The sequence below is a fragment of the Pyrus communis genome, chromosome 17, assembly GCF_041283825.1.
Source record: "Pyrus communis isolate YQ-2024b chromosome 17, ASM4128382v1, whole genome shotgun sequence".
Lineage (NCBI taxonomy): Eukaryota > Viridiplantae > Streptophyta > Magnoliopsida > Rosales > Rosaceae > Pyrus > Pyrus communis.
In genome coordinates, this window is record NC_142581.1 from 17,474,479 (window position 1) to 17,484,731 (window position 10,253).

Consider the following 10,253-nt stretch of genomic DNA (forward strand, 5'->3'; position numbering starts at 1 on the left):
GACAAAGCATTCGTAACTATGAAAAGCATGATACTCCTGCCAAAAATTTACTTAACTCAATCATGACTAGTGACTTTTACTAGTTGCAAATATAAGTTCATAACGATTAGGTGAAATTCCCTTATATTCTTGCATCAAATCCCCGCATGCAAACTAAGTATGCATCCTTAATAAACATACAAGGATAAGTTTTCTATAAAACAAATAAGTAAATCGCATTCATATTTTATGAAACAATAACTGGATGTAATCAATCTATATAAAACATATGATCATGGCTTCGAATTCACCTCTAGCTAAAAAGAAATTTAGTTACACATGTTCAACATAACTGAAAAACAATCTAAAATAAACATTAAAACTAAACAAGGATAGAAAGAACTCTGAAAACTCCAATGGTTGAATGGCAGGTTACGGCACAATCTCTCCCCCTTGATATTTGCGGCACAACTTGTTTATATAGGGCAAAGGGCACGGCTGAATCCAAGGAGAAAAATGGATTAGGGTGTTTGAATTATCTTAGGACTCCTAGAATGAGATGGGAATTATTTAGAATGTGATAAGGATTCCTTTTGCTGCTGGAAATAAGATGAGATAATGTTGGATAAGATTAGATAAGATAAGATAAGAGTGGATAAGATGAGATAAGTTTGGATAACGTTGGATAAGATTGTGTATTTCCTTGTCTTCCAAGCTTCAACTTTGATTCCTCCAGATCTTAGCACATGTTTAGCACCATTTAAACACCAAAAACGTCTAGCCCATATGCTCTCCACGTGTGCTATCCAATCCAAGTCCAAAACTGCTCCAAATTGCTCCATTTGGCCATTTATTGTCATTTTTACCAATTGGACCTACAATAATACGAAAATAACATAAATTACCAAAATAAATAGAAATTAATGAAGTAAATGCAATGAAATAAGATAACAAAGTCGCATAAATATGCTCCTATCAATTGTGTCCGAATCTGAAGAGGTGGATGACTGGGTGTTCTTGCCCATTGAGCAACGGGCTCTGATACCAATTGGTACACCTAATTGGTCCACAAACAGAGAAAGACAGGAATTGACAGAACAGTGCAGAAATTATAAAGGAGAGAAGAAAAACAAAGTGAAAGGAGCATATTTATGCGACTTTGTTAGCCTAGCCTATTTCCTTGCTTTTACTCAGTTAGTTTATATTTATTAGAGTGTTTTAAGCTATTTTCGTATGTTTGTAGGTTCAAATGGAAAAAGTGGCACGAAAAGGCAATTTGGATCATTTTAGAGCAGTTTTTGGCCTGGAATGGATAACACATGCATGGAGGGAGGTGGATGGGCGTTTTTGAAGATCAAAAGAGGCTAGGAATGTGCTAAAGAGTTGAAGAAAATAATTCAAGACATAGAAGATAAGGAATCAGCTAAAGAGAGGAACATTAACCAAAACCTTATCTTATCTTATCTTAACCTTATCCTAATCCTATTGTACCTAAATTCCAGCTGCAAGGGGGAGTTATTTTCATATTAGGACATCTAAAAACTTGATTTCTAGAAAGCCTTACCTTTTCCTAAAAGGGTGCCACATACCTTATCCCTTGTCCTTGTTGATTTATGATGTGCAATCCTTTTCCAACACAAACTTTGGAGTGCCAAATCCTTCTCCAAAGCTACCTTGTGCCGTGTGCCCTTAGCCTATAAATACACCACAATGCCGCACCATTCAGATCACCACACACAAGAGCCTAAAAATCAGAAAAAACACACTTGTGCCATAGCTTTTCAAGGAAGCAGAAGAAGAAGCTTGGAGCTGTGCCTGCCATTCAAGACCTTTGGATTGCTGGAGCGTTTTTAGGTGTATTCTATCCTTATAGTTCAATGTTTATTTTAATTTGGTTTTCAATTATGATGAACATGATGAACTAATTTCATTTTAGCTAGAGGTGAATTCAAAGCCATGAACATATATGTGATATGAATTGATTACATCCAGTTATTGTTTCATAAATCGTGAATGCAATTTACTTAACTATTTGATTGATAACTTATTCTTATGTGTTAATTAAGGGGGCCTACTTAGTTTGCATGCATGAATTTGATGCTAAAATATAAGGGAGTTTCACCTAATAATTATGAACTTATATTTACAAGTAGTGGAGGTTGCTAGTCACAATCGCGTTAAGTATATTCCTAGCAGGAGTATCATGCAGTTCGTAGTTACGAATGCCATGTCAATGCTTATGATTTTCACAGAACTTAATGATCTTTGATATGTATCTTTATTATGCAGTTCATATAGGGAACTTGATAAGAATAATTTGGTTGCGTTGCTAAGTCCAATTCAATGAATTTAGGAAAATCTGAGAGTTAATTTGTGCAATTCACGGTTAACTTGGGGCATTGCCATTCATGGTTTATAGGAAGAATAACTGGAAATGGATTTGTATGCATATGTGTCATGTGTGGAGAAGGACCCTCTAGCTAGCCTTTCACCCCCTTCATTCACCTCAATTTAGTATCAATTAGTTTGTTTTTTGCAAGTTACTTAGTTTTAGTTTTAAATTTCGTCCAAACCAAGCCCCCATCATTGTGTCATTTTAGTTTAGTTTTAAAATTCGTTCAAACATGTTCCCATTAGTATTTTGAGTCAAGTTAAGTCTAGAATTCGTCCAAATCACCCTTTAGTTCCTGTTTTGAGTTGATAACTTTATTGTGTGCTGTTTTGAGTTAATTTGGTCAGTTGTGAGTCATTAGAGTCTAGTTTTGTGTTTTAAAGTCTAGTTTGTGTTGATTAGCATCCATTCTAATCCCCGGCTTAGAACGATCCCTACTTATGTATTCTACAATTGTCTAAAAAAGGTTTAATTTGTGTGTTAATTTCTATCACATCATAGAGACATAAAAGGAAAGAAGAGTCAATTTCATTCATCATGCCTTTTGCAGATTACAACACATTATTTATATTCAATCTGAAAAGGGAACCCTAACACCAAATAGGTTGGGCCTTGAGCAAAACTTAGTTGAAGGCTAACAAGCATGGGCTGGGAGAAAGAGCTAAAAAGCCCAAACCTTATGGTCCTAAATTTTTTTTTTTTTCCGTTTTGTTATTGTGTTATTTGATTGCTCTTAATGTCACATCCCGGCCCGGGGCGGATCACTTCCCGGGCCCGCTCCACTACCGTAGCACGATATTGTCCGCTTTGGGCTTACCATTCCCTCACGGTTTTGTTTTTTGGGAACTCACAAGCAACTTCCCAGTGGGTCACCCATCATGGGATTGCTCTAGCCCCTTTCTCGCTTAACTTCGAAGTTCTTACAGAACCCGAAGCCAATGAGCTCCCAAAAGGCCTCGTGCTAGGTAGGGATGGGAATAAACATATAAGGATCACTCCCCTGGGCGATGTGGGATGTCACACTTAACCTTAACGATGAATTTGGTTTTGTAATGATCTGTGGATTCTTGAGATTTTTTAAATTGATTACATCACGCCTTTTAGTTCTGTTTCGATACACCGAAAAACGAAAAATTTCGGAATTCTTAGAGGTTTTGGGATCCTTTGTGGGTTTTGTCCATTGCCTTGCTTGGTTATGAAGTTGTAATTTTTTTATTTATAATATCTTGAACTGATAAATTCAATTTATGTTGATGGGTTTGCAAGTGCATAATGTTATGATCTTCGGTAATTTATTATTGTTTTCAAGCTAATTTTGTGCTACTTCAATTGTTTTTTTTACTTTGAATGTAACCAAAAAGTTGTTTTTTAGTTTGTCTTCTCCATCCTTCATTATAAGTGTTGGAGTACGGATCGTTACCAGGACGTCTATAAGCATTCACCATGTTCACTTGCTCTTGAACAAATTCTGGAAAATAAACTCCATACGAACAACCAACTGTGGTATGACCAGGAACTGCACATATGGAACAAACCTCTTGAACTGGTGCTTTCCCATTCATATAAAGCAAAGTGCCCAGTTTACTAGCAATTGTATCGACTTGTGCCTTTGAAACAAAATCACTAAAATTATTAATCTCAAAAACTCCTGAACGTCTTCCTCTTGCTTCAGAATGTTGCGTTTCGAGTGCTAGAGTATCAAAAAGTGCTTGACATTCGGCTGATGTCTTGTTCTTAATTGATCCCCCTGCATAGTTGTTCACTGCAGCTTTTGCTTGAAACTATTAATCCCTTATAAAATATCCACATGAGAACTAGAGTAGGCAAACCATGGTGCGGACACTGAATCAACAAACTATTTAATCTCTCCCACACCTCAGAAAAAGTCTCATCTGTATGTTAGTGAACTGGATGATATTATCTCTAAGGGTATCAATCTTCTGAGTCGAAAAGAATTTCTCCACAAATTTATTCTGAATATCATTCCAACTTGTCAAGGTTCTAGGCCTTAAAGAATTCAACCAGGTCTTCATTTTGTCTTTCATAGAGCACGGAAAGACCTTCATCCTGAGATGTTCCTCGGTGACTCCTTCTACCAATGCCATTTTTGACAACATATTGAAGATATCTCCAACATGTGCCAATGGATCTTCAGTGTTCATGCCATGAAAAGAAGGCATCAAATTAAAGTGGATATTCTTCAATTCAAACTAAACTTAAATAAAAGAAAGATTACGTTGACAAATTCAAATATGTAGAAAAACGAAATGAAAGTAAAAATAACAATTGATCGAACACGAAGTAAAAGGGAATGAATTATAAAAGATTAATATGTGGAAGCACTAGGACATCAGGTTCCTCATTCTCAATCCCATCTAATCCCATTATTCATATTAACATCAAATTATTCCCATGTTGTTGGCAATTATCCCTTGATTCGTCAATATTTCTTGTCAGAATATACTAATCGTATTTCTAACTATCTACCCATGTTATGGCTAGCCACAAATATAGATAATAGAAACCCTTTACGCTTAATGGATAATTACACGATACTACATAAATCTTAACCAGTATGTCTACTTAATTATGTAATTCATGGTAATTGTTATGAGAAGCAATCTACTAAACTTAACCTGTCAGTCACAATTTAGTTCTTCACACAAATAATGGCCAGTTATTTGATTACAACAAAGCACGATAACAATCACTCAACATGGAAAACAACTGAGATTAATATAAAATAACGAAAAGTATATGTTCATAATAAGAGTACACCCTAGTCCTAGCAAAATGACTTAGTTCATGATCAAACTAATGATAAACATGGATGAATTCGATGACATAAATGAAATCCAAAACTCCAATTTTGTATTTGTGTGCATGTATGCCATGGAAATCTGCAACTTTCTTTCCTTGCGGCACACCCCGATTCGGCTTTCAATCTTCCTTTTCTTCTTGCGGCGCTGGGTTCTCCCCCTTTTATATTTTCCACTAGTCTGCCTTTCTTTAAAATCCCCCACCTCTTCTTTTATTTCTGCCGCAGCTTCCTTGGACTATCTTGCATAAGTCCATTCCATTGGGCCAACTAATTAAAGCTTTGACTGGTCCAACTTCCTAATTTGTCTCTTATTTTTCCAGCCCAAAAAAATACCACAGTCTAATTTGGCAATCGTTAGGTTTTCTTGTATTTAGGCATTTAATCCCATCTCTTATTCTCAAAACCGTAGTTCCTACAATACATACACAAAGTGCATTAAACTCAACAATTTAATACATGGTCATAATTATAGACAAAAAAGGTACAAAATATGTGTAAAATATCATCTTAACAGCTATTCAGTCCTCACTTTGTCCTCCTTAAATGATTACTTTGGAGACAGTGTCCCATTTACAGATCAATAATTTCTTTGGTAATGAAAGACCATAGAAATCTGAACTTTGGCTCAATCATATTGAGAGACCTTTTCGAGTTATGCAACGACGTGGAAATCTTCCAGAAGAAAGATGGGTCGAGACATCGACTTGGTTCTTACGTCTGGAAGCTGTACCATGGTATTGTCCTGAGATCGCTGAGAATCCCAGTAAAATGCTTCGTCATTTTAAGAAGTGGACTCGCAAGCAGTTGCGTTCTATGGCGACTTCGACTCCCTGTTCTACCTATCAAGAATTCTTCAAGGTTTTGCTTCGGGTTGAAGATTCACAGAATGCTCCCGATGATGATGATGATGAGGAAGATAACAGTAATGCTTGGAGGAATAACAGGGGGCAGTCTTCCTTTAGCCCTAGAAAGACCCAAAATTTCAAGCGTAGTGGTAATAGTTCGGGATCATCAAGTGGTGGTTCAAACTCCAATACGCCATGGAAATGCGACAAGTTCATAGGTGGATCTTGCTTTTAGAATCAGAGGAACCCTACTCCGCTCTGTTGCAGATGTAATAACCATCATTTTGGTGAATGTAGGCAAGGAAGTAATGGAAGCTTCACATACAGATGAGGCATAGAGCTAGGAACTACCCGCAAAATTAGCAGAAACCTCAACCCCCTACTTTATCACTTGCAGTTCCTCCACAGCAAATTGCAGGGCCTAGTGCCTACACGCCAATAGGATATGGTGGTGCTTACCACTATCAGGGGTGATGTGTTATAAACTAGCACTTAAATTAAACCCTCTTATTGACAATTGTAGTAAAGATGTAAGTAGGGATCATTCTAGGCCGGGGATTAGGAGGGATTGCTAATCTATTTAAAACTGACTCAAAAACACAAAACTAGGCTTAAAAACACTTAACTAGACTTATATGACTCAAAATAAACTAAAAAGACTCAAAACATCACAAAACAATCAAATAGACTCAAACTAGACTCTAAAGGGTGATTTGGACGAATTTTAACTTAACTTTGACTCAAAACACTTTAAAAACACAAGTTGGACAAATTCTAGCTAATTTGACATAACAAAATAAGGGGGATTGGGTTTTTGACGAATTTAAAGTAAAAACAAACAAATTTAAAGACTTAAACAACTTTGGATGAATTTAGGGAAAACTAGGGGTGAATGGCTAGCTAGAGGGTCCTTCTCCACATCTGACACACTTGCATACAAATTGATTTCCAGTTGCTTTTCAAATAAACCATGAACCTCAACGCCCCAGATTAACCGTGAGCAGCACTAATTAACCCTCAGATTTTCCTTAAGTCATTGAACTGGATGGAATACGCATCGGCAACCAAATTATTCTTCAAGACTTCCCTACAAGAACAGCATAATAGAGATACAATCAAAGATCATTAAGCTTTGTGAAAATCATAAGCATTGACAAGGCATTTGTAACTATGAATAACATGATACTCCTGCTAGGAATTTACTTAACACGATTATGACTAGCAACCTCCACTACTTATGAATATAAGTTCATAACGATTAGGTGAAACTCCCTTATATTCTAGTATCAAATTCATGCATGCAAACTAAGTATGCATCCTTAATCAACATACAAGAATAAGTTATCAATCAAACAGTTAAGTAAATTGCATTCATGATGTATGAAATCACAACTGGAGGTAATGAATTCATATTGCAAATATATTCATGGTTTCAAAGTCTCCTCTAGCCAAAATGAAATTAGTTCCTCATGTTCACAGCAAAACAAAGAAAACTTAAATTAAACATTGAAAACAAAAGATGGATTACACCTAAAAACGCTCCAACAACCCAATCTTGAATGGTAAGCACGTCCCAAGGTCCTCCTTCTTCTCCTTTGCTGCGGCACAAGGTGTGGGTGAAGGTTTGAGTGATGAATTGTATGAAAGAATGGCTGAAAGGTTGAATGGTAGTGAATGGATCCCCTAAAAGTTGCGACAAGGCTCTTATTTATATGGGAAGGCAAGGGCACGGTTGGGAATTAAAATGGGAAAGGTTTAAGACTCCAAATCCTCCAAGAATAGGGTAATAAATCAGAATCCTAAGAGAAAAGGGAAGCAAATCTGCGGCAAGCCTAGAAAGAAAGGGAAAAGGAGGATGCCTTGCATGGCAAGGAAGGGAAAGGAAGGGAAAGGGTGCGGCATCCCTCTTTGACTGGGATTAGGGCTTCTAGAACTTATATTTAAGTGTCCTAAATTAATTAGGAACCCTCCTTGTAGTTGGGAATTAAGTAGGATAAGATTAGGATTGACTAAGTCAAAATAAGGAAGTTTGACTCATGTTTCCTTCTTTGTAGCTGATTCCTTTTCTTCCAAGTCTTGAATTAATTTCTTCCATCTCTTTAGCAGATTCTTAGCATCTCTTGATCTTCAATTTTGTCCATCCACCTTGCTCCATGCATATGCTATGCATTCCAAGCCCAAAACTGCACCAAAATGCTCCAAATTGCACTTTCTTGCCACTTTAGCCAATTGGACCTACAAACACACGAAAATAGCTTAAAATACTAAAATAACGAAGAACTAACAACATAAATGTAAGAAAACAAGCTAACTAAATTGCATAAATATGCTCCTATCAAAAGGGGACATAGCTTAGTATCCACGAGGATCATACAAGTACCCACCAAATCCTTACTACCAAGGTGGTTATCCACAATATCAAGGGGGCTATACGCCATATACACTATATCAGGGTGGCGAATCGCAGTGGTATGTCGGGGGACAATCCCAGCATTTTGAAGGAGTTTCTAGCAGCGGTGCATACCAGGCAACCTAATCCGACAAATCAAGGTCCAGGTAACTAGGGACGAGGAAATCAGAATCAGGGAAATAGGGACCGATTCAATCACATTAGCTTCTAGGATGCGTAGAGTAACCCTGACTTGATTATGGGTACATTGAATGTTCTTGGCCATTTTGATAGAATATTAATTGACTCTGGTGCTACACATTCAGTTATTTCCCATACGTTTGCTCAAGAGACTCAACCTTACCCCACTCCCATCGGTTATGAGTTAGAGTTCTCGATGCCTACGGGTGAAGTTTGTTATATTGGTTGGGAGTATCAAGGATGTCCCGTTCTTATTGAGGATGTCGTGATGCTATCCATCTTGTTCCTTTGGATATCGTTGACTTTGACGTTATCTTGGGCATGGATTGGTTACACTACAATTATGCCAACTTGGATTATTACCTTTCACCGACCGGGCATGCCTATTGTCACGTTTGTTGGTGAACGTAGTGGTCTAAAACATGGAGTCATTTATGCCATAAGGGCAAAGTAGTTGTTGAGGAACGGGTGTGTCATTTGGTAACATAATTCGCCGGAAAAACCGATGAAAACCACCAGAGAAGATGAGCGGAATGGGTCGGGTCGGGGGAAAGAAACTGAGTCAAGGGTGATCCGGTGCTCCTCCACTCTCTCCTTTCCCCTCATTTTTCCTCTTTATGATTAGGATCCCATTTCCACCTCCTCTGATTGGTCCCCATCCTTCTTCTTCTCTCCCCATTCTCTCATTTTCCTCCTCTCTCACGTTGCAATTTGGCAGCTTCCAGACTCCGCTTTCTTTTTTTTTTCCTTTCTAAAACCTCTAATTTCTTCGTTTCAATTCCGATTCACAAACTGTTTTTGCCTACGCTTTCGTAGGGTAAAGCTCTATCCAAATACGTCAAGAAATACGATAAAATACATGAGGATAAACTACATCCTCATAAAATTATGTTTAGTCAACTAGGCATTTTTGTGTTTTCCACTTATCGATAAATTTTTTGACATATATTATAATAAATTCCGGAAACAAAATTCTAAAATTTCTCTAATCGAATTTTTATAACAATAAATCTATTTATTCTTGATTTACTCCACATAATCATATATTTCAAAATTTCTGGGTATTACATAAAGTCTCTACAAACTAAATAACATCAACTCATATTTCAGTTAACCGTAAATATCGGAATGTGATATCAATGATCCAAACCGTTCATTTTTTTATATCTGCTAAAAAATCACTTTTCAAAAAAGAAAATCTAAAAAATGTAATTCGGTGAGTAAAATAAAGCGTAAACGACAATCGACGGTTAAATTTAAATCTAAGATTTATGGATTATGGTGTTAGATTTCGGAGTTGGCCCATTCACAAAAGTTGACACACCCCGACCAAAATCAAGGCGTGCTGGCCGTCACGTGAGAGTGACGTAGCCACGTGCGCAGTGTGGAAATGATAATGATATAAAGAAATGTGAATAACTAAGAACCAAGCTAGCTAATTTACACTAAGCAAATATAAGTGCAAATCCCGATATTTAAGTGTGATACACCATAATCAGAGCATAGGTAGCCTAAGTGCAATCTAACAGGACAAGTACTAATTATACAATACCAGATGTGGTCCTACATTAGTGATAATCTGTCAGAACTGCTGTCAATTCCTCGTAAGCCACAAACAAGCACTCC

General features: G+C 37.0%; 1 non-coding gene across 1 annotated transcript; it reads left to right on the plus strand.

The window, feature by feature from the left end:
- The first annotated feature begins 4,196 nt into the window (after positions 1 to 4,196).
- On the plus strand, positions 4,197 to 4,302 carry LOC137709596 (small nucleolar RNA R71). Its single transcript, XR_011064888.2, has one exon. It is a non-coding gene; the product is annotated as a small nucleolar RNA R71 (small nucleolar RNA).
- Positions 4,303 to 10,253: the final 5,951 nt, after the last annotated feature.